The sequence below is a fragment of the Drosophila suzukii genome (genome assembly GCF_043229965.1).
Source record: "Drosophila suzukii chromosome 2 unlocalized genomic scaffold, CBGP_Dsuzu_IsoJpt1.0 scf_2c, whole genome shotgun sequence".
Taxonomy (NCBI): domain Eukaryota; kingdom Metazoa; phylum Arthropoda; class Insecta; order Diptera; family Drosophilidae; genus Drosophila; species Drosophila suzukii.
Genome location: NW_027255896.1, coordinates 23,490,624 through 23,513,053, shown reverse-complemented (window position 1 = coordinate 23,513,053; position 22,430 = coordinate 23,490,624). Strand labels below are relative to the sequence as shown.

The 22,430-nt window shown below is 42.5% G+C and overlaps 1 long non-coding RNA gene across 1 annotated transcript; it reads right to left on the bottom strand.

The window, feature by feature from the left end:
* Positions 1-13,694: 13,694 nt before the first annotated feature.
* On the bottom strand, positions 13,695-14,252 carry LOC139354233 (uncharacterized). The gene is made up of 3 exons (XR_011605382.1): positions 14,062-14,252; positions 13,916-13,995; positions 13,695-13,861 (listed from the first exon to the last, which is right to left on the bottom strand). It is a non-coding gene; the product is annotated as an uncharacterized lncRNA (long non-coding RNA).
* Positions 14,253-22,430: the final 8,178 nt, after the last annotated feature.

Below are 22,430 nucleotides of genomic sequence, written 5' to 3'. Positions count from 1 at the left end.
TTAGTTGATACAGGTGCAGACATCTCTTTAATAAAAGAAACTTCGGACTCATTTAACAATGTTGATTATAAAAATATTACCCAAGTATCAGGTGTTGGTGAAGAAACAACCAACTCAAAGGGATTATTATCAATAGAACTTCTTTCAAGCAACTATGCTATACCGCATAATTATACCCGTTACTCTTAGACTAATAGGTTATACTAGATTCGTCGGAAAGTATGTAACAGGCAGAAGGAAGCGTTTCCGACCCCATAAAGTATATATATTCTTGATCAGGATCACTAGCCGAGTCGATCTAGCCATATCTGTCTGTCCGTCTGTCCGACTGTCCGTCTGTCCGTCTGTCCGACTATCCGTCTGTCCGTCTGTCCTTCTGTCCGTCTGTCTGTCCGTCCGGATGAACGCTGAGGTCTAGGAAACTATAAGAGCTAGGCTATTAATATTTGGCGTGCAGATTCCTAAGCTTCTTACGCAGCGCAAGTTTGTTTTAGCAAAGTGTCACGCCCACAAACCGCCAAAAACTGTGGCTCCTACAGTTTTGATGCTAGAATAATAATTTTAACTGAAATGTCTTGTTCTCATCAATACCTATCGATTGACCCAAAAAAAAAAAATTTCCACGCCCACTCTAACGACCATAACGCTTAAATCGGTCTACCGCCGGTAGGTGGCGCATTTTAATCTCGCTTTGCTGCTTGCATATCTCCATTTCCCTTTGGTCCCTTTAGCTGAGTAACGGGTATCTGATAGTCGAGGTACTCGACTATAGCGTTCTTCCTTGTTTTCTTATAGTAACATCAAATTTACCTGTTTCATGTGATGGAATTATAGGCAAAGATTTCATCGAGTGGCTCATACTGAGACCAGATAACCTCTATAATCCGATTCATATTCCAATAATTTTACAATTCTACTAAACCCGAAGTAGTCCGAAAAATTGCTATAAATTCAGCAACCAGGTATATACAAGTATTAATACCAAACTAAGAAATCCAAAATTGTGTATTCATTGAATATTCCATTGCAGATTCTAGAAACACTTTTGTCCGAATTTTTAATACAACTGACAAAACTGCAATCATTCAAATAAATACACTGAAAGTTGAACCACTGGATGATTACGACATAACTAAATCTAAAAAAAATGTAAACAAAGAAGAAATTTTAGACAAACTGAACAAAAAATTTCCACCTCAATTCAAGGATCTACTTAACGAATTATGCACGAAATACACAGATATATTCGGAAAAGAATCCGAATCGATATCAACTAATAATTTTTACAAACATTAAATAAGCATGAAAAATGATGAACCATTATACATAAAGAATTATAGAATTCCCCACAGTCAAAAAGACGAAGTAGGAAAAACAAGTAGAGAAATTAATGAAAGACAAAATAGTAGAACCTTCAGTTTCTGAATACATCAGTCCATTATTAATCGTCCCGAAAAAATAATTACCAAATTGCGATAATAAAAGATGGCGTTTAGTAATTGATTACCGCCAAATTAACAAAAAATGTTATCAGATAAATTTTTACTACCAAGAATAGACGACATTCTTGACCAATGTGGTAGAGCTAAATACTTTTCATGTTTAGATCTGATATCAGGATTTCTTCAAATAGAACTCGAAGAAACGTCTAGAAATATAACGTCCTTTTCCACGAGCAATGGATTCTATCGCATCACGCGATTACCTTATGGTTTAAAAATAGCGCCAAATTCTTTCCAAAGATTGATGACAATGGTATTTTTAGGTATTGAACCTTCACAGGCATTCTTGTATATGGATGACCTAATTGTCATCGGTTGTTCAAAAAAACATATGATTAAAAATCTTACAAACGTTTTTAATTTATGCAGGAAGCACAACCTTAAATTGCACCCAGAAAAGTTCACATTTTTCAGACACGAAGTGACCTTCCTTGGACACAAGTGTACTGACAAAGGTATTTTGCCAGACAATAAAAAATACGATGTAATATAAAAATACCCAGTCCCAACGGACGCAGACAGCGCTAGAATGTTCGTTGCATTTTGCAAATACTACAGACGTTTTATTAAAAAAATTTCCGATTACTCACGACACATAACTAGATTATGTTAAAAGAACCTTAAATTCAAATGGACAGATGAATGTCTAAACGCTTTCAAATACCTTAAAATTCAATTGATAAAACCTACACTACTACAATATGCATATATCAATAAAGAATTTTGGAGAACAACAGATGCAAGCAAACAAGCGTGTGGAGCTGTTCTTACTCAAGATTACAACAAACACAGCTACCAGTAGCCTATGCATCAAGATCATTTACTTAAGGTGAAAGCAACAAAAATACAACAAAACAAGAGTTAGTAGCTATCCACTAGGCGATAAATCATTTTCGACCATATATTTATGGAAGATCCTTCACAGTAAAAACAGACCATAGGCCATTAAATTACTTATTTTCAATGACAAACCTGAGATCAAAACTAACACGAATGAGATTAGACTTAGAAGAATATGATTTCACTGTGGAATCAGTCGTCATCTAGCTTTCATTGCGCTTAGACGTGCTCAAAATTTTCGCTATGTTACTTCCCCGCTGTCCCGAGTGCAATACCGATGTTACATTGGCCCAGCTTCGCGCTTCGGATGCTGTTCGCTGCCCTTCTTTGTGCCGTCGCGCCTATCATACTTCTTGCGTAGCCCTACCGGACGATGTGCTCAAACTCTTATTAAATCCAAATATACTGTGGCAATGTGATAGCTGTGTGGTTGCGAATGATTCGCATTCTAAAATCGATAAATTCGATGATAAATTTAAAGCCCTGGAGCGCTTATATCATCATAATAAAATCTTGGAGGCGTTCCCCCCTAAAGATGATGCATTGAATCAGAATGTAAATCCCAAGAATCGTCTACCGAGGCCTACCAGCGTAGCTGCAGCTCCCCAGTCATATGCGGCTACTGCTGCTACGGCTTCCGCGGTCGTTGACCCTTCTAATCATGCTCTGGATATTGAGAGAGGAAATTTCATACAAGTTCGAAATAAGAGGAGAAGGAACAACAACAAGCCCAATAAACATGTTGTTGGAGTGGCTCCTAATGCCGAAGATCTTCATGTTTTGCCGACCAAGAAATTTTGCATGTCGGAAAGTTTGCAACTGATACAGAGCCGAATACTGTTTTAAAATATGTGTCCACCAAGCTTAAAGTTTGTAAATTTCAAGCTTGGTATCCCCGATCAGCTTTACGATACAGTCTTCAAAAACGATTTCTGGCCGAACTCAGTTAAGGTCAAAAGATTTATTCATAGAGAACGGGCCATTGTGGTAGGGGATGGAATCTTATCTAATTTGCCGGAGCCTGGTTAAACTTCATCCTCAATTCAGCCATCAAAAAACCCCTAGTGTTCGACGCCACTGGCGTCGATACTTTTGCGGGACATCGGCTGCAAGCCTTTCCTCATTTGTCGGAGTCGCTTTCGCAACAACATCGGCAGCTGCTTACCTTTCTCACTGCCCTCTCTTCATCTTCTGACTCTCTCCTAACGCACCATCGACAACATCAGCCGGAGCTTTTGTTGTCCACTTTGTGCAACATTCGCCGTCCGCCTGGCTCGGATTTCGGCGCGCTCCTCGGAGTTGCGCTCACATAATTTTCCGTTGCTCTCCTGATGCTTCATCAACAACATCTGCCGGAGCTTTTGTTGTTTGCTTTGCGCGACATTCGCTGTCCACCTAGTTCTAATATCGGCGCGCTCCTCGGAGTTGCGCTCTCATCATCTTGCGCCTCTCTCCCGTTGCACCATCAACAACATCAGCTGGAGCTTTTGTTGTCCGCAGAGAGTCTCAGAGTGCTCTCTCTGAAGGTGCTCTCCGGAGATGCTTTCGCCATCAACAACAACAATGGACTGCGGCAGCTGTAGTACGTTCTCGCTCATTATTACCAGTAGTGGATTCACCTGCGTGCAGTTATATTTTGAATGCTAATGTTGACTGCCCACCTAATATTTGGAGCGCCGATCACCAGCCTATTCGTATCCGTACCACTACCTTGCTGAAGAATCTTACAAATAATTTATTTAATTATGATAAAATCCCAGCGATGAGCTTCTTAGTATGGGATTAGTCCAGACTTAAATAAGCTTCTAAATCTAATTTTTGTACACCCTGATTTATGCCTTACTTTATGTTGCAGCGATAATCCTCTAGCTGCGTGTGATGCTCATCAGAAGCTCCTATTAATCTTAACTACTTGTTATATTTTCTCACCAAATAATTCTCGCTTGCCTCTTACCTATATTATTTCTAGCACTTTAGATTCTATCCGTAGTGATATTTCTAATATCAGATGGGCGGAAGTCCTCTCGCATGCGGATGTGAATACAACCTATGAAGTTTTTATATCTTTTTTCTCTGCTATTAAAGGCAGATACGCTAAAACTAGAGTTCAAAGTTCTTATAGACTACCATGGTAATCACAAGGACTAAAAAAATACAAAAATCTCCGAAATAAATTCTATAAGCGCTACATAGAAAGCGGTGATGCTGCTGACTTTGATCGGTACAAACAACAAGCGTGAGTTTGAGTTCCTCAATAAATTCTTATACAGCCAATATATTGCTGATATAGAGTGTAAACTAACTACCAATCCTAAAGCATTCTGGCACTTTGTCAATTCTAAACGAACAACCTCCTACTTTCCTTCCCATATGTCATATGAAAGTCTTTCAGCTTCTTCAGATATTGGGGTCGCTAATCTATTTGCCAAGTACTTTGCATCTAACTTTGAGCCGAGCTCGCTGTGGAATGACGATGATTCACTCAGTGCCATTGCCACGATGCTAAATATTGGGTGCTTAGATGTTACTGATTTGGACTGTCATATGGCGGCTGAGAGTTTTATCGACTCAGGAAAATTAGACTGCGATGGCCTTTCTACATTTATTTCGAAAAACTGTATACTGTTCTTTCCACTGGCGTATTTACGCATAGATGGAAACTTTCCACAGTTTCTACTATATTCAAGTCTGGTTAAAAAAATTTTGCTTCAAATTATAGGCCAATTGTCTCAAAAATGTTTGAACGAATTATAGCTAAGCAGCTAACTTTTCTTGCTGGTCGGATCATCAGTCCTAACCAACATGGTTTTATGCCTGGAAGGTCAACTACCCCTAACTTAGCTACGTTTAACCTTTTTTGCATCCACTCGTTCATCAGTCATCATCAAGTTGATGTAGTCTACACCGACTTCGCCAAAGCATTTGAAAAAGTCTCCCATAATGCTTTATTGGCAAAATTGCAGAAACTGGGATTTCATTCATCAATATTAAATTGGTTTAACTCTTATTTAGATGGGCGGATTTATTTAGTAGAGTGCAATGGTGTTTTCTCAAACCCGTATGTGGCTACTTCTGGCCTTCCTCAGGGAAGTGCATTGGGTCCGTTTCTATTCATCATCTTCATTAATGATTTAAGCTATTGCATAACAAATTCTGAATTCCTGTTGTTTGTGTGTGAATTCAATCTCCGATAGTGAACTTCTTCAAAATGACCTTGAAAAGGTGGGAAATTTGTGTTCTCGTAATAAGTTGCCTCTGAACGTGTCAAAATGTTTCTACGTTAGGTACAGCAAACGATTAATTAATGTCCTGAGCTCGTATTCCATTAGTTCCCATGTTCTTTTCTTAAGAAATGAATCACTGGACCTAGGAGTTATGTTTGATACTAAATTTACTTTCATTGATCACATAAATTAAATAATTCCAAAGGCATACGCTATGTATGGTTTTGTAAAACGAAATTCCATGCAATTTAAAGATCCGTACACGAAACTAAGCCTATTTTCTTCGTTCATTAGGTCCAGATTGGAATATGCTTCGTTTGTCTGGAGTCCGACTGGTACTACACACATCAATCGTATTGAGCGTGTTCAAAAAAAATTCCTATCTTTTGCCCTTCTTTCTCTAAACTTTAAGGACCCGGTTCCCTCTTACTCTGCGAAATGTCGTCTTGTGCACCTTTCTTCCCTACAAGATCGTAGAACAACTAGCGCACTAGTTTTTATTTGTGACCTGCTGTCCTCCAAAATAGACTGCCCTGCATTGCTGAGTAGCATAGGCTTTTCCGTACCTGGTAGGTCTTTAAGGTCATTTCAACCTTTTTTTATTCCGGCCTATAGAGCTAACTATGCTTTTAATGAGCCTCTGTGTAGAGCCTTGTTCTACTGGCACAAACTTCCATCTCACATGCGGCTGGACCCATGCTCCCCCAGGGAATTAATTAAGAACACCCTTTACAATTACTTTTCGTCCCTTAGTATTTAGTTTAGTAATAGACAAGTAGCCAGTTAAGGTACCACCTGTTGGCGAAATAAATAAATATCTCAAGGAAAAAGACAATCATATAGCCGACGCGCTCTCTAGAATAACAATAAAAGACCTTAAAAATATTACGACAAATATATTACAAGAAAAAAAAGGAGACAAAATTCCTGCGCAGGAAATGATAAATTAGAATTGCCTAGGTTGTCTATTCCACCTGTCGTAGTCCCAGGCATATCCGTAGATCCGTCAACACCCGAACTAACCGCCAAGACCTCGTCGCCCCGAAAAAGGGTCACCCGTGCAAACGTCAAAATGGCACTAACACCTTCCCAAATTGCTCTAAGCAAATTTATTGAGGTCTCAGATCGGCTGAGTGAGTTTGAATCCAGAACAAACACTCCTTTTCCGATTCCTCCTACTCTGTCCATGCTAAACATCCGCCGCGAAGATATACGCGCGTTATGGGACCGCATCAAGGCAGAATATGATGAATGCACCGGGTGCATAGCAGAAGCCGGAGACAGTGCAGCTGATAGTTTGCCAATTCTCAAAGCTAAATAAGCCTACTGCTATTCCGTTTACGAGAGATGTGGTGCTCAGATCGCGGATATGATAGCCCAGGCTCCCCAAGTTCAAGCTGTTCCTACCCAGACTTATATTTCCTCTGGCTGTCGGCTGCCCCCGTGCGATACCGAGGTTTTCCCTTTAGGGATCTGTTTACGGCCATTTATATAAACAATCCGAGGCTGACGCCAGTCGAAAAACAGTTTCACCTAAATGCCAAAACAAGCGGCGATGCACACACGATAGTGTCGAACTCCCCCCTTACTGACGACGGCTTTCGCTCAGCTTGAGCTAACCTAACTGAGCGTTTCGAAAACAAGCGGTTGTTAGTAAATAGTCAATTAAAAATACTTTTCAGTGTGCAGTCCGTTAATCAGGAATCTGGGTCAGCTATCCGTGAACTTCAACGTATCATCCAAGGTTGCCTTACGGCTATAGAAATGTCCGGAATTGAAACCGAAAATTGGAATTGCCTCTTAGTGTACATGTGCTCCTCCAAACTTCCTAAGCTCACGCTATCCTTGTGGGAACAGTCCCTGCACAATAAGGCAGAGATTCCGACGTGGCAGGAACTGAACGCCTTCCTTACGGAGCGTCACCGGACCTAAGAAGCCATAGACGACGTACGGCCGTCAGGTTCGAGTCAATCTCTGCCAAAAACATCCGCCCCCACTGCAGCGCCTCGAAGAATAAATTCTTACGAGACAAGGGTAGCACCCAAGCCAAAAGGATGTGACCTTTGTAAGAAGGAAAACTATCCTGTCCGCACATGTGCACGGTTCCTCCAGATGACGGTCGACGAGCGGTCGGCATACATAAAGAGGAAGCAGCTGTGTCTGAACTGCTTCGCACGAGGTCATCAGCTGCGTGATTGTGAAATCACTCATAGTTGCCATGGCCGCCATCACACCCAACTCCTCCCAATCGCCTTCAAATCCCTCCCCGAGGCCCAGGTCAAGACCAAATACGCCAGTTGCCACCGCTTCCGGGTCTACGGACTTCACAGTCCAAAACAAGGAAGAACGCTATAGTCGAGTACCTCGACTATCAGCTACCCGTTACTCAGCTAAATAGAGATATGCAAGTAGCAAAGCGAGACTAAAATGCGCCACCTACCGGCGGTAAACAGATTTAAGCGTTATGGGCGTTAGAGTGGGCGTGGCAAATTTTTTTTGGACCAATCGATAGGTTTTATCGAGACCAATACATTTCAGCTAAAATTTTTTATCTAGCGTAAAAATTGTGGGCGTCACAGGTTTTCGCGGTTTGTAAGCGTTAGAGTGGGCGTGGCATATTCGCGTAACAAACTTGCGCTGCGTATAAAGCTACGGAATCTAAATCTCTATCTTTGATAGTTTCCGAGATATCCACGTTCATATTAACGATTTTTTGAAGTTTGTGGGCGGCTTATGGGCGTTAGGGTGGGCGTGGCAATTTTTTTTTTGGGTCAATCGATAGGTATTGATGAGAACATTACATTTCAGTTAAAATTTTTATTCTAGCATCAAAACTGTAGGAGCCACCGTTTTGGGCGGTTTGTGGGCGTTAGAGTGGGCGTGGCACTCTACTGAAACAAACTTGCGCTGCGTAAGAAGCTCAGGAATCTGCACGCCAAATCTCAATAGCCTAGCTCCCAAAGTTTCCGAGATCTCAGCGTTCATCCGGACAGACAGACGGACAGACGGACAGACGGACAGACGGACATGGCTAGATCGACTCGGCTAGTGATCCTGATCAAGAATATATATACTTTATGGGGTCGGAAACGCTTCCTTCTGCCTGTTACATACTTTCCGACGAATCTAGTATACCCTTTTACTCTACGAGTAACGGGTATAATTACTTCGCGACGGGGTATAGATCCGTCTTGCTGGGCACCGCACGACGGCCTATGTTCTTCCTCAATTAGCTGGAAACCTCCTATACGCCGGGGGGGGTAGCGGGGTACGTCGGCGCTGGTAGAATGGCGTAGGAGGCGGCGGCGGGAAACTGGCGGCGTCGGCGGGCTGCTGCGCTGGGCTTCGGCGGTTTGCTGCTGGTGCGGTTTGCTGCTGGTGCGGCGGAAAGCGTCTAAGCTGTAGGGGAGAAACCACTCGAAACGCGTATTGCCCCTTGATCGAAAATAAGTACTCGAAAAAAGTTAACTTGTAAAATAGGCGGGGGTACGACCGCGGTTTATTCAGTATGACTTCCAAAATTGAACTACTTAAATCTAAGCTCCGCTCTGCGCTCCAAAGCGCAGCGGAGACTTCACGGAGGGGAGCTGGGAACAGCGCAGGAGAGCGGGAGCGCGAGAGAGCGGGAGAGCGAGAGAGCGGTGCAGCTGGATAGCGGGACCGGTCCAGATTCGCCGGACAGTGGGCCTGAACATTCCGCCCCCCTTGCAATCGCTAGCGTTGCAAAAAAAAAAGGAGACGAAACTTCGGCCAGTCGCCTACGCCTTAAGCCTGCGTACACGCGCCGGAGAGGATCCACCCGAACACCGTCTTTTGGGCTACTGGCAGTCCCTCGTCGACCATGTGGAAGCCCGGCTGTATCCCCTTCGGGTAGACGTCCGCGCCCAGGATTAAGAAAATCGTGGCTGGCCGATGGAAACGCTCATCCGCGAGCGGATGAGCTCCTTAAACTTTTTGACGACGCTCTCACTGAGCGCACGGATGGGGGTGCGGATGCGCACGTTCGGCTCGATCTTGAGGACCACCTCCAGCTTGATGGCCTCGTCGACCTTCGACCGAATCGTCGCCGTGCAGATGCTGTCTTCGCCCACGTTTGTTGTCGGCAAACGAAACGCGGCGGCCAGGGATGCATCGAATGGGGTGCACGGATCGATGAGTGCGGCGGTGTCGAACGTCTTCTCCCCGGTCTCGACGATCACCAAAGCAGTCGGGAGGACGTTGACGCTATGACGCTGGAGAAGTGCCGCGAGCGACGGAGCTGGTATCGAGGATGCTGAGCGCGGTGGAGGGGCAAGCGTTTGGCGAGTTGGCGGATCTTGCCGGCGCGAACGCTGCGGAGAAGCGGGCTTTTGCTTGGAGCCGGACTTTTTCCGGGAAACAAGTTCGTGCATGTGGAGCATCGTGTGATGGTTCCGGTTGCACGTTCTGCACCGGTCACCGCTACGACAGCTCCCAGTGGAGTGCTCGTGTGCGAGACAGTTCGCGCAGTACTTGTTTATAAGAACTGCCCGCAGCCGCTTCTCTGCGCTCAGCTTTAGGAACCTCTGACACTTCCGAAGAGGATGGATTCCGCGGCAGACTCGGCATCGGTAGGACTGAGTACCTCTCGTACGTCTGCTATCCAATGCCTGAGCGCTACGTGGACGGGGAGCCATTTTCCTGTTTAGAGTGTGGATAAGGAAAAAACAAACAGGGCTGATTAACAATGACGTGGATAATGGCTACGGACTAAGGTGTATAAGAAACGCGGCTCGTTACGAGGTAGTTTTGGACGGCTCTCTTGGAAGAAGATCCACCTTGGTCACTGGACGTTTGACAATGCCGCGTGTCGTACGAATATCGACTACGCGGACATTGCCATCGGCTCCCGGAAAAACGGAGTCTATTCTTCCGAGTCGCCACTCATTTGAGGGTAAATTATCATCCTTAATGACGACCAGATCGCCGACACGCAGATTTTCTGTGGGGACTTGCCACTTGTTGCGCTTGTGGAGCTCCTTAAGGTACTCATCCTTCCATTGTGTGCGGAATTGTTGATGGAGAGACTTTAAGTGCTGCCACCGGTTCAGAATGGACTTGGATTCGCCCTTTACTTCAGGTTCCACTATGGATAGAAGAGGTCCACCAACAAGAAAGTGCCCTGGTGTCAACGATAAGAGATCAGTTGGATCCTCGGACATGGGAGATAGCGGTCTGGTATTCAGACAAGCTTCGATTCTCGCTAGTAGGGTGGACAGCTCTTCAAAGGTGTACTTCCGTGTAGCGGTGGACTTGTAAAATAAGGTCTTGAAGCTCTTGACACCAGCTTCCCATAGGCCTCCCATATGGGGTGCCCCAGGAGGAATGAATTGCCAGGTGAGCTGCTGATGACTATACGCATCGGTCACAGACTCCTTAACGGTTTGCAGAAATTCTCGGGAAAGCACGGTGGAGGCGCCGACGAAGGTCTTTCCATTGTCGGACTGGACTTGGCGAGGACACCCTCTTCTAGAGACGAAACGAGCGAAAGCGGCAAGAAACCTTTCAGTAGTTAAGTCGGATGTAGGCTCTAGATGGATGGCCTTTGTAGAAATACAAACGAAAACCAACATATACCCTTTCGAAATGAGACAAGCTCTTCCGGTATAATTTTTTATATCAAACGGGCCGGCGTAGTCCATCCCTGTGTACGTGAACGGACGGGAAAAAGACACTCGCTCTTGTGGAAAACTTCCCATCATCTGGACTTGCAATCTCTTTTTGTGGATAACGCAGACCTTGCAGGAGTTAACCACTGCCTTCACCAAGTTCTTTGTTCTCGGAACCCAGTATCTGGACCGGGTGAGACGCACCACTAACTGGTTACCACCATGTAACGAAGTGAGATGCGTGAATTTTACCAGAAGTCGCGAGAGTGCACATTCGTACGGCAGGATTATCGGATGTCGTTCATCATACCGCAAACTGTCGGAGGCCGTTACGCGGCCGCATGCCCTGATTAGCCCTTTCTTATCTAGAAAGGGGTTCAGGGAGAGAATCGAACTTGCCGCGGGCATTCTCTGAAGGGCTGGAGGCATTGAAAACCACACGTAACTTGGTGGTTGTACTTTCCGGCTTGAGCACGGCATGATGCGGAAGGTAATAACGGGCAGAATTATGGGTAGGACGGATTTCTTTCATGTGATTGAGGTCGAGATACTCTTGAATCACGGAGTCGTATTTGGCTTTCAGCTGACTCTCCCTCTTTAGGCGTTGCTCGGTTCTTAGGAACTGCGACAACGCGGAGGATCTGGAGTGACCGAGGGCGGATTTTACGTTTTGAGGATCACGAAACGGAAGACTTACGACAAACCTGCCGTTATCGTCTCTCGTAGTCGTTCGGAGAAAATTTTCCTCACATGTCAAATTGGAAGATTTTATCACTTTAACTGGCAGATCCTCCACCTATTTGGTGAGAAGCCTATCCAGGGACGTGTCAACTGTGTGGGAGATTCGTGTGAAAAAAACGGAAATCTGATTTTCCCTTGGAGCAGGAACGGGTCCTATTAGGATCCACCCGAAAATGGTTTCTTGACCGAGGAGAGAGCCACAAATATTTATCTAGCATGAAAACTGTGGGCGTCACAGGTTTGGGCTGTTTGTGGGCGTTAGAGTGGGCGTGGAAAACTTTTTTTTGGGTCAATCGATAGGTATTGATGAGAACAATACATTGCAGCTAAAATTGTTATTCTAGTATAGGGTATAATTACATGTGTGTTTTCAGATTCAAAATTTGGGCAACATTACGGGAACATTACGGCCCCATTGAAAGCACCGAGTTACCTTAAAACAATTGGTAAGCGGACCAATTTACAAATTTGGCGCCTTATAATTCTTCTCGACGTCCGTACATCGTTTAGTTCACCCTTGCCTGAAGCTCGTGAAGATACTCCGTGGATCAGCGCCTTTAGATGTGTTGCTTGATGGCGTTGACCCGACTCCATCGTTGAGAGCAGTTGAGCTTATCATCCTTCGTTGACCAGTCTGGCAATACTGGAAGGAAGTCGTCAGAAAAAAAAATGACCGTGGGTTAGGACGGTCAAATCGATAGAATCCGATACATGTGGGGAGAGCGGGGACGAGATTTGGATTGCCTTAGTTTGAGCAGCGACAGTTAAAAGCTCCTTGAAGGTCGATTCTTATCGTCTTGACAACAGCCTCCCAGAGGTCGCCAAAGTGTGGAGGTATGAAAGTTTTCAAATTCTTTTGTACAATACGATGTAATTTCTTGCTGATTCGTTTTGTCAAAGAGGAAGTCCTTCAAATCCTGAAACTTGAAGCACGCTCCTACGAAATTCGTCGCATTATCGCAAAAATGTCTGAGGGCAGTCCACGCCTGGCGATCATCCGCTCCAGAGCACATGTAGTATGCATGTATCATTATATCGAGTACCCACTGTACCGAGACCAACATTGTGTTACAGTTTACTTAAGCAAATACAAAAGTCCCGGCCGCTAAACTCGTGCGGCCAGCCGAAATATGAATGCGCCTCAGAGCCCAACTTATGGGAAGTGCTAGTGTCAGCATATTCCCATGGCCTGAGTTCAGACACATACAATGAATGCGTGTACAACTTCTCTCGCGCTCTCGCTGCTATCAGCCAAATACATTTGTGCGCATATACTTTGCTGCCAATGTTTGCAGGCAGCGCAGCCGCGAGTAGCTACCCTTCAGTTCCAAAAAAAAAGTTTCACTTGTGAATCACCTTGGGAACCACCTGGGACATGTCCTCGTGCACAAGTGAAGAACAAGTGACGCTCCATATAGAAAATTGTATGGGATGTCCGCATTTTCACAAGTGAAAATTCAAATGAAAATTTTTCGAAGTCCTACGGGATTTCACTTGTTCCTTATACTCATTTTTCGTATGGCCTGTCACGTGCCGGTGACTCGTCCCAAGTGAATCACTTGGGAAAGTCAGAATTTTTCTTTGAGTTTTCACATGTGAAATCACTTGCAAGGGACACGTCCCAAGTGAAACACTTGGGAATATCAGAATTTTTCCTTGAGTTTTCACTTGTGAAATCACTTGCAAGGGACACGTCCCAAGTGAATCACTTGTGAAAATCAGAATTTTTCCTTGAGTTTTCAATTAAAAAAAATATAGAATTTAATTCATTTCATTTTAATTCATTTTAATTATATGGTACTATTTAGATTTTCAAAAATTGTACAATTATTGTTTCTGTTTTTTTGCTTCGTAAGCTTATTTTTAACGTTAGACATCGCCGTTCTTAAACCTTTGTCCGGATCCTCTGAATCCTTGGCCAACGCTCCTGAAAAAACATATGTTTAAAAAATGCGTTTTATTTGTTTAATTGTATATTTACCTTTTATAGCTTGTTGCAGAATTTTTATTGGCACAAAACATTTCGTCATCCACTTTCGGCTAACGGAACCCATTGAATACCTTCAAAATTTACGTACTTTAAACTAAGATCAATGCACAACATCTTAAACTTAATGTAGCACTTACCTGACTTTATTATATTACCTAAACGATTAAAGTAACTCTGCTGCGCACCATTAAAATGGATGCTTCCCTTTCAATCACTCAAACAGAATGCACCAAGTCTTCTCACCCCTTTACTAGATTTCTTTTGTTTTCTCTTCGCTGTTGGCGCGTGCCACTGCACCTATACCCTTTCTAAAGTAAAATATATCCGACTATATAGTTTTTACTTCTTGAGTAAAAAATACAATACGATTTTTTTTTAAATGTTAATCCTTAAATGTTTTAAATACTTAAATCAATTTTAACGGACTAAATTTCTATAACTTAACTATAAAATTATATTGTAATAAGAATGTATAATAAGTAAAAATAACATTATAAGTAAATTCAATTTACTAAATTTTACTATAATCAAATAGTTTACTTTTATAAAACAATATTAGTTGTTTTTTTCGATTCACAATAATGCTCCTAAAATATTAGGGCATTCACATGTCGCTTCTCCACGAATATTTTTCCGCCGAAATATTAGTCGCTAGCCGAGCATAACGGAGAGACGCAAAAAAAAATAACGGACCAACCGAAATTTGTCTCTGCGAGCGCGGAGTGCAGGCAGATTATAAGACAAGAAAGAGAGGGAAATATCCGAATATCTGCCTCTCTTTGTTGCACGATCGTTTTCGTGGGCAGTCTTCTACGCTGCGCCGACTGCTCTGCTGACGTCAACAGCGGCACAGCGTTTTAGGCACAAAAAAAAAAACAAAAAAAGCTTTTTGCCTTGAGCCATGTCACCGCGTCCCTACTGCAGAACTGAAGGGTAGTTGTAAATCACTCTGATTTTGACTATCAAATAATAAAGATCTTCGCGTGGCCGTTGGCAACTGAGACCCAATTTATGGACTTTTTCTGGGTTTAACATTTATTCTACTAACGACAATCAGAAACAAAACAAAGTTGAAAGTTGAAGAAACGCGAGGAAAGCTAAAAGAAAGCACACCAAGCAATTATAAAAATTATATAAGTTTGCCGCTACATACACTTGTGTAAAAGAAGTGAAACAATGTGTGTCTATTGTGTCTAGTAAGACAGAAAGGAGACAAATACAAACAAAAGACTAGACTAAAAAAAAATTGCAACAAAAATTAAAGAAAATGGTTATGGTACCGATTGTACAACAAATAAATGTTCGAGAAATGCAAATGCTGATGAGAGACTCAACTGGTCAGAAGGAAGAGCAAGCGCCTACGAATTCAAAATAAAACAATTACTGCCTGTGCGACGACCAGCACCGGCGCCGTCTAAACCCATGGGCCAAACAATATAAAATAAAACTGAATAAAAGCAATCACTACCTGTGCGAGGACGAGCACCGGCGCCGCCTAAGCCCAAAGGCCAAGGACAACTATAACAGGATACAAAAGTGTGGGAGGCATGGCAAATCCTCATACACCTACGATGGAAATCTAACGAGCATGAACGTCGACGTGCCCCACCAGAGAATACACTGGAGAAGGAGAAGCATGTGCAGCCAGTACCGGCCACGTTCGGCGCGCCAAGCCGGACCCTGGAAAAGTGAACCGACAGCGCTTCCAAGAGCGCACATTTTAATTTTTTTTTTTATATTTAGATACATCAGCGATGCAAAAAATTATAATAAACACAAATTTTACAGACCAGGCAGTTTCTAGCTGCGGGTGTTAATTTTTTTTACCTAGGTAGGGATACATGTCAAAATTTATATATACCCTCAGAAAATTAAAAAAAAAATTAATTAAAAATATATAAATGCCTAAAACAAAAATGACAATAAGAAAAAAGGAGAGGAGGTTAGAAAAACTTCCTAAATTTAAAAATAAAAGAATTAAATAGGTAGCTATATGCTGATAAAACTACCCCAGTACCCTGGGATGAAAACGTAGAAATTAAGAAAGAATTAGAGAACACGTATGGGGAATTAGATGCTTATAAAAATAAAAAAGATATGAAAGAAGCAAGAAAACCAAAGTGCCCTGCAGATTGTAAAGGGCCTTTTGAAAACACAGCTTGCGAGTATACGTGTCATAACAATAATAAAGATATGAAAAAAAAAACTTAATATGAATGGATATTTTTTTAATGAAAAGTAACGCAATATCTAAAACAGATTTTGAATACGTTACAGATATAATACCCAAAATTTGTTTAATTGATACTAAAACAGTGGCCACTGCCAATGTAATTAATAAAATCGAATTAAAAACTATTGATACCGATTTAACAAACATATTATTATCAATAATTGTTTTTATTATGAGTGCATACATTTTGTATAAAGCCTATATGTACCACAATAAGTGTGTATCAAAAAATGCTATAAGCAGCAGCCAGGGCAACGATCTGGATAAGATTTAAATTCATAAAGCACAAACAATTAATATAAAAATATGTTTCAAAATAAAAATAAAATACAAAATTTGTATATTTATGCAGAGACATACTAAAAAAAATAAGAGAATTAAAATTTTGAAAAGAAATAAAAATTATTAACAACTTAAATTGAATACTACAGATTGCATCAGAATTACTATAGCCAATCAACCAAATTTTGAGAATAGGGTATTAGCCACACTTAGAAACAGAGCAGAGCCCCTATCAATTTAAGAATTTGAAGACCAATATATAAAAAGGTACGACCTAGCTTTTTTTCCGCTTATTCATTGCAGCGGTACGCAAAAAGCAATAGTACTGTCAACAGAAAGAAACGGTAAAGTATTCTTGGAAGTAGACATACACCCAGTGCTAGGACACATAAATGTGCTAAAAATGATGCACATTTAATACAAAAAAAAATAAAAATAAATAAATTAGTATGGAATGGGAGCAATTAACTCTCCAAATATGAGAATTAAAGGACACATTTGACAAGTCTTACAAATTTATAAGCCAAAATAGGCCAACACATAAAGACACAATTAATACACATGCAAAGATTCTTGTAGATCATTTCAATACTGCAAGAACTTTAGTACATGAAATAAATTAAACGAATTGGTCAAAATTATCTAAATTATTGATGAAGTTACGTACAAATCAAATAAATGTCAAGGATAGGTATAATTTAAATATATCGATACCGACAATTTTAAATACCCCTTTGACAATAGATAAAGAAATAGACCTAACGGAAAATAAAGATTTCGATTCGAGCGAAGGAATCCATCTATCTACATGATCTAACAATTCCTGCAGATATAACAGTAACAGAAGCAGGAGAAGAAGATGATATAGGATCAGATGTATGTGTGCCAGACATAAAAGAAAACATAATGGCAGATCCAGCAGCCCAAAGGGCATATGTAAAAGATATCTCGAATGCCATCCCGGAGTTTAACGGGCAAAAGATACATCTTCAAAGATTCATAACAGCATTGAAGTTGGTTTACTTGACGAAAGGAACATTCGAAAATTGGGCTGTAGAAGTCACTAAATCCAAAATTATAGGATCTACACTATACAAAGTACAGAATGAAACAACAATAAATTCAAAAATGAAGAAATTGCAAGACACTATAGTCGGCGAAACATCCGACGTAGTCAAAGCCAAAATGGCGAAAAAAAGCCAGAAAGGAAAAACAGACGAGAAATTTAAAGAAGCCATTACCACAGTGGTTAAAAATTGTGAGCATGGCCGCCTAAAAGCAGTTTTAGAGGCAGGCAACTTCACAACTATGAATGAAGCCGTCACTAAGTACATACAATGCAGTACTGAAATGACAGGCAATGAAAATTCAATACTGTACACACAAAGAGGAAACAGCTATCGCGGTAGCAATTTCAGAAACAATTACCGCGGTAGGGGCAATAACCGAGGTAATTATCAGCATAACGGATATTACCAATATAATATGGATACAACCAAAATAACAGTTATAACCGAAACTTTAATAATCAGACCAACAACAATTATAGAGGTCGTGGTTATTATAGAGGAACCAACCGTGATGGAAACCAAAAACAACAGATGTCCGCGCCAAGGAGGTGCTACTGTTAGTGTTAGTGGTTAACAGACGAGAGCAGTTACGTCCAGATGGTCTCTCATCTCGCTCTCGGACTGTTAACAGTCTCCACCCCCGCTCTTCTAACATTAGAGTTAAGTACAAGCTGTAAGTTCTAAGTTACCATTGAAAGAAAGCACACGCAGCGGCTAATAAAGTGAAGTTCCCAGTGAAGCGAAGACCAAGTCATTTTCTGTGCCCTGAAGCATATTTCTTCCAGGAAAGTCCCCAACACAAGCTTGAGGAACCCAGGAAAGCCGCCACCCTCCAGTTCATGGTCCTTCGAGCCGGATATTTCCAACAGTTTACGAGTTCCAGCGTTCAGCGGCGGAGTTTTCCGAGTTCTTCAAAAAATCCAAGATAAGTACGAATATTCCATATTTCCATTGCCGATATTTCCCAGGAACCCAATTTTCTTATATCTGTCTGATCGACCATTTCCATTGTGCATACGATCGCCATATTCCGGCTTATTTTTCGTATTTGCCATTTCCATTCGTATTCATATAAACATACATTCTATTCGCGTTGCACCCTGCAACATTTCTACAGCGACATTTATAACATAGTTTACATTATTTCCAATTTCCAAAATTATTACAAATTACAAATTTAAAATTGCAATTTACACACATATATTTCCGAGTTCCCACAAACACACAAATCATACGCCCATACATACACACATATAACCCTGATGCACGCTTATTAATGTTCGTACATATGCCTGGCCATCCCAACATATGTACATAAGGGAAAAATTCACGTAGCGTAACGTAAGGCAACGTAAGCACGGTAACCCACGTACCTTCTTTCGCGGTACACCCTACAAACATTTCGAAAGCGACATTTACAATACAGTCCACACACGATACGCCTTTCAAGAATTTGCATGATATTTATTTCAGCAGCGCTAATTCGCACACACCGGCGGCTCACATCCATTAAATAAAAATAAATAAATACTTTTTTTCCAAGCCGTGACGGTGCGAAATATATATTTATTTTCCTACTCCTAGCGCTCATTTCCGCATCACAGCAAACAACTGCAAATATCTTGCAGAACATTTGTTCCGAGTTCTCGTTATTTCTTCGCACATCAAGTAGTTGATGTGCGACTGTTCCGTTTCCACATATTCCAAAAGTAGACCGGAGCTGTAACGCTAATAGCGAGCACAAGCGGACCGCTTGAAATTGCCATAACGGGAAAACGGAGCAGCCACCGCGAAATATTAATTTTTTTTTGATTTTTAAAATCAAATTAAATTAATTCCATACGATTTTTCGTCGTTCTTTTTTCTCTTGGAATCCAATCCGGTGATCCGCAACAGTGTGACCACACTCCAGGACAGACTTTTCCGGGTGGGTCTAATTTTTACAACGCAAACAAGGGCGGTCCAGATAATTTGAGTTCTGGAATGCCAGGTCCAAGCCCAGTAGCCCCAAAGTCGATCACAAAGGCAAAGAGCGAAACATCCTTAGCCACCAAGAAGACGACAAGAAGCTGTCTGTTCCTACGAGCAATCAGAATCGATCGTCTCTGAGTCCGCTCACGCCAAAGGTTAGGCCACAAATCCAGACCAAGTCCGTAAAGTCGCTAGCAACTCGTTTTCAGGAAAAAATGAGTAACGAAATTGCATTTGCAGCCCTCGCGCGGTTCATCACGGTGTCCGACCGTATGAGCCAATTAAGAAACTCCAGGGTCGTCATCTCCGTCCGTCCACACCTGCAAGTCCGCTCACTCTGGGACAAAGCCGAGAAAGAATTTGAAGCGTGTTTAGACACGATTTACAGCATTACGACTGAAGGGGCGGAAGAGATTCTGGCGACTCTGCACCCAAAATATGAATATTGCTATTCGGTGTACGAGGAGCTAGCGGTTCAGCTCAGTGAGCTTATCGACCGAGCCAAATCTCAGCATCCGCCCACGAGCACCAATAATCAGTCCACTTACAGTCCGTCTGGGTGGCGGTTACCGCCATGCGATACTGAAGTATTCGAAGGGGACTCTTAAATGGCCAACATTTAGGGATCTTTTTACAGCAGCTTATGTCAACAATTCTAAGTTGACATCGGTCGAAAAACTTTTTCATCTCAACGCTAAAACTAGCGGCGAGGCTAAGGCAATCGTAGCCAAGTCGCCTCTCACAAATGAGGGTTTTGATTCAGCATGGGCCGCGCTTCGATACCGTTTCGTATATAAGAGACTGCTAGTAAACAGCCAACTCAAACTCTTTTTTAATTTGAGTTCCGTAAGTTCTGAATCTGGCCAGGCTCTGAAAGACCTACAGAGCACAATCCAAGGGTGTTTGAAAGCGCTGTCTCATTCCAACATTTCCACAGAGAACTGGGACTGTCTCCTGGTATTCCTGTGCGCCAGCAGATTACCAAAACTGACCCTCTCCTTATGGGAGCAGTCCCTTTCATTCAAGTCCGACATTCCGACCTGGGATGAAATGAACACGTTTCTTAGCGACCGGTACCGAACGCTTGAGGCGGTTGAGGATATGAAACCCAGCACCAGCAATCACTCTAACGCTAAGAGTCAACCCGTTTCCAGGAAGCTCAACTCCTTCGAAGCTAAGGTGACCACACAACCAAAGAATTCCGACCTGTGCTCAAAAGAGAGTCATCCAGTGCGCTTATGCCAGCATTTTCTTCAGATGTCTGTGGATGGGCGAACGAACTACATCAAAAAAAGCAGCTTTGCCTAAATTGTTTCGCGAGATGCCACCAGCAACGTGAATGTACTAGCACTCACAGCTGTTTCACATGTCGAGCGCGGCATCATACACTGTTGCATAATGGCAACCACAATTCCCAATCAACTTCCGCAATTAGTTCTTCAGCAGGCCCACAAAATCCAGCTGTACAGGGGGCCGCCACCGGTTCAGAAAATCTGCCCCTTGTGCAGAACTGTTTAGCAACCAGTGCTAGAGCGGTTTTGCTAGGCACGAGATGCGTTGATTTATTTACATGCCATTCCCCTGGCGGGGGCTTGGATAAACTTGTCACTAAGTTTTGGGAGGTGGAGAACATACCAACTAAGAGGTTAAAAGAATCCGATTCCTATTGCGAGAGCAACTTTCTCCAAACCACCACTAGAGACGCAAGCGATAGATACGTGCTAACTTTACCGTTTCGCGAACCCGAAAATTTCGGATCCAAATTGGGGCACTCGCGATCCATTGCCCTAGATCAGTTTCTTAGAAACGAAAACCGTTTTAAAAGAGACTTTCCATTAAAAGAGCAATATGACTCAGTCATTCAAGAGTATTTGGATCTGGGTCACATGAAAGAAGTCCCCCCGTCTTACGATTCTCCAAGCTATTATCTTCCACACCAAGCGGTGGTCAAACCTGAGAGCACCACCACCAAACTTCGCGTGGTATTCAATGCTTCTAGCCCTTCAGCAAATGGGACAAGCTTGAACGACATTCTTCATGCTGGTCCAGTCCTACAATCTGATTTAACCTTTCAGATCTTGAAATGGCGTTATTTCCAATACGTGTTCAGTGCAAACATTACAAAGATGTACCGTCAGATCTAGGTCGATCCCAAGCATACGCCAAAGAATTTTATTCCGGAATAAAGAAGGAGAAGTAAGCGATTTCAAACTAAAAACCGTCACCTTTGGTGTCAACTGTGCACATTTTCTGGTACTCCGCGTACTCAAACTATTGGCCGATGACGTAGAAAAGGACTTCCCTAAAGCAAGCCATATTGTTCGGCTTTTTATGTACGTAGAGGACGTTCTGGCAGGGGCCAATTCCATTCAAGAGGCTCAACTTGCGATCAGCGAGCTTCACCACGCTTTTAACCGCGCTGGGTTCCCATTGAGCAAGTGGACAGCTAATCAGGAGAGCATACTCGATGATATCCTAAACGAGCATCTACTCCACGACGACTTTTGTGACCTTAATTCCGAAAGTTTTGCCAGAACACATGGTGTTCGGTGGAATGCGACCTCGGATGAGTTCTATTTGGTCCGACCGCCAGTTTTGATTGAATCTACTTATACGAAGAGAGAGGTTCTTTCCCAAATCGCGAAACTTTTTGACCCAGCCGGATGGCTGTCCCCGTTTATTGTCCGCTCAAAAATCTTTATGCAAGAGATTTGATTGCAAGAGTTGGGCTGGGATGAAAATATCCCCACAGAAATGAATCAAAGATGGCAAGAAGCTATTCCGAGCTTGAACAGATCCGTATTCCAAGGTGGGTTGGTTTCCAGCCAGCGGTGAAGGTAGAGCATCATGGTTTTTGTAATGCGTCGCAGAAGGCATATGGGGCCGCAATAGACTTGCGGTTTGAAGTAGGCCATAACATTATGACACGTCTGCTTACCGCCAAAACCCG